This window comes from Belonocnema kinseyi, chromosome 7 (assembly GCF_010883055.1).
Source record: "Belonocnema kinseyi isolate 2016_QV_RU_SX_M_011 chromosome 7, B_treatae_v1, whole genome shotgun sequence".
Taxonomy (NCBI): Eukaryota; Metazoa; Arthropoda; class Insecta; order Hymenoptera; family Cynipidae; genus Belonocnema; species Belonocnema kinseyi.
The window spans coordinates 121,285,040-121,288,495 of record NC_046663.1 but is presented as its reverse complement, the minus strand read 5'-3'; positions in this window follow the sequence as shown (position 1 = coordinate 121,288,495).

Sequence of the window (3,456 nt, the reverse complement as noted above, 5' to 3'; positions counted from 1 at the left end):
TCCGAATGAATTAACCCCCAAGCTGAAGTGTGTTAAACGTGCGATAGATGAGGTGTCTTAAATGGTAAGATTGGGATACTGGGTGACCTCTCAGAGTATGCAGCCTTATCCTTGCATGGGGGATCTAAAAGGGCGGGCCATCCCGTTTCTCTAGCTACTCATGGGAACAAAAAATGACACTATCAAAGTAGACAAGTAGACTTAGTTTCCTACAATTTATTTCCAAGCACTTGAAACAAAATAGTTTCTTGTTGCGAGAATGATCCCTCTTAGAGCTCGGCAGCAATCAAACTGGCTACCGGTCACACTTATTACACACACTCTCTCTCTCTCTCTCTCTCTCTCTCTCTCTCTAGTTAAATGGTAAAGAACTCTTCAAACGTTCAAGTATGTGATCCAACACATCTACTTGAATGATTTTTTAGACTTTTCACCCTTATTTCCCAAAGACCACCAAAGTTAGGGGCGGCCGGTGGAATAAAATGCCACATAGTTCTATCGACTGATAAAAAATTAACAAGATTCGGGTTTCGACGTAATTGAGCCTCGTTTTCTCTTAATTCTCTATCATCACCTTGAAAGGTGGTACCATTATCGCTGTAAAGGTGAGCGTAGGGTGAAGCAAATATTTTCAAAAAAATTTTTTGTTCAATTTTTATATGGAATAGGGAAATTATATTGCCATATGACCTGAAAAAGATGTTTGCAAAGTTTCAGAGTGATCAAAAAATTCCTTCAGGTTCCATAACTTCATTCTTAATGAATAGGTATGGACTTATATAACATAAATTCATAAATACAGGTAAACAGGAAATGGCGTTTATTTTTCAACTTACAGATGATGAGCAATAAATGAGGTTGTATTAAAATGATTTCTGAGTGTATTAATCCCCTAGGGAATCGTCAGTCAATTTATAAAATCTTTTTTTGTGTTCAGGCGAGGGTTTTTCTTCTGGGATTCAATTTTGTTAAAGATGTAGCCATCGCGCTCTTTCTCTTCGCAGACTTTTCCAGATGCTTCTGTGACCAGGTTAATACACCTTTCCACTGCTTGAGTATGACATGGAAATAGGGGGATATCCTCTAATTCTTCCAAAGTCAAGTCGGGAGCAAGTATTCTTATGACAGGCGGTTCTGCTACAGGCTTTACTGCATTCCAGTCAATCATTTGAGTGCAATCCTCAGCACTAAAGTTCAATGGTGGTACTTCAAAAAATCTCGTTGGATTAGAGTTCTTTCTTGATTTTCTTAATGAGGTCCAGAGCATCTTCTTTGTTCTCAGACCTGCTGTCAAAAACCATTGCCAACAATAAATTGTCCGGGTGAGCCCAAAATCCGTTTCGCTTAATCACTGGATCAACAATAGCTTTTAGTTTATTAGGAAGGTATCTTGTTAACTGCATCAGGCTGAACAAATGTTTGGGCCCATCTTTGAACTACGGTTTCATTTTTATCTGAAACCACATAGGGGCATAAACCTTGCTGACGTATTCTGCCAAGTCTCACAGTACAGTACTGGGACGCTTGGTGGAGACGTAAAGACGCAGAATACGATTTGCAGTAGTGAGCCACCTGGCGTGTGAAATTTTTCCAGGGTTTCGCTTGCAAGGGATTCTGGAACTACCCCCAACAAACTGCGGTTACCATATCGTACAAGTACTTCTGATCTGTACTTACGTCCAAACATTCAGCTATCTGTGGCATGTTGGACTCCAAAGGCTCAAAGTGTTCAATTTGGTTGGTTTCACAATTTGACAACTGCTTCCCAATATCCCCCGAATAACTAGTGGGACCAGAGCTCGCCCCATCCAACGTGTTCAGAAGGTGTCGCAATGGAAGCTCATTGGCATAAAATAAGCAGACCATCCATTGGAAAGATGCTTGGAATGTCTTCTCCAGTTCTGCCAGCGCACCACCCTTCCAGCCTGTATTGGCTGCAGTTCCGTCGCAACCTAGCACACAGAGCTCGTCAATTCAGAGTTTGTTTTCAAAGTTGAAGTCCACCAGAGCTTTGGCAATCGCTTTTGCTGTTCCTGCACTTGTGGCCTTGTGCCCCAAGAAAATTGAACCGGGCTCTACAACAAGTCTAATGTGCTCTTTAGCAAAACTTTCAGTGGTTATAGTTTTTTCTTTTTGAAGTTTTTTGATCGTTTTGTCCTTCCTTGAATCAAAGCATAAACTGAAAATTTTCTTTTTTAATCGCCCATCAAGTATTTTAGACCTTTTTTGTTTTCGCCCTCTACGAATTTTTGAGCGGTTAACGGCTTTATTTTCTTCGATTCCCAAATCTTTAATGAATGCAATTGCAATCAGGGATGCTTTCCTGTCAGAGATCCCTGCACGATCACAGGCAATCGCCAAATTTGGAATCTTTCCAGTCATGTATTGCACTTCTTTATTAGGTTTTTTGGGTTTGACAACAAATTCCTCATCTAAGCTCGTGTTCATGCTCGCAGGGGAAATTCTTTCTTTTGGTGAATCTTCTCTACTTGCTCAACTATAGGAACATCAAGGCTGTGGCCCAGTTTCAGTTTCCTGGATTTTTTGACCGAGAAATGACTTTTTCTTGCGGAACAAACGACTTTGAAGACGGGCTGTAGCCTCTTTATCAACTGAACTAATAACCATTGTTCTCTGTGTGCGTTGGTCCTCTAAAAAAGACTGTTCTTCATAAAGAACTTTTTTAGTTCGTTCACAAGAGCAAGAACGGAAAGAGAGACATTTGCACGAACAAATATCAAAAAGGCACTTACATTTGTTGAGAAAACTAGGCCTCCTGTCCCGATACGACTCACTGCTAGGTTGTTTCTTGGGGTAATTTTTCAGTTTTTGGTACGCATTATACAGGCTCATAATTTTAGCGGAAGATCGTTTTTGACTGAGGATGGGGAGTGAAGCCTTTTCCCATAAACTGCTTACGTACTTATCAATCTGCAAAATTATTCCCTGGGAGGAAGAGTCTTTGTTGCTTTCCTTTTACAATACACCGAAAATGCAAATTCAACTGCAAATAGATCACACAATAAGATGAAAAATCACAAAACTAGCGCTCGGTTTAACGTCAAAATGAAGAAAAGCGCGACACTGTGAACGACTGACTGAAAACGTGAGTCACTGTGCCAAAGGGGGAATCACAGGATGATAATCGATCTAGCTTCATCGATAATCGATCTAGCCTCATCGATAATGGATGGAGCTAAATCGTTTTAATCAACATAACTTCAATTTTTGATTCATATTGGGAAACTTCTTATGAGTTATGGAACGTGAAGGACTTAATATTTTTCAATAAAATTTTGAGGACGTGTTATTTGTCCCAACAGGCAATATAATTTCACTATTCCAACCAAAATTTCAAAATTTCGGAAATTCGCTCCACCCTAGTGAGCAGGCATTCCTCTACGCGCGATGAAACGCATGTAGGCTGATAAGAAGCCCTGAGAAGTATAGTCTGAT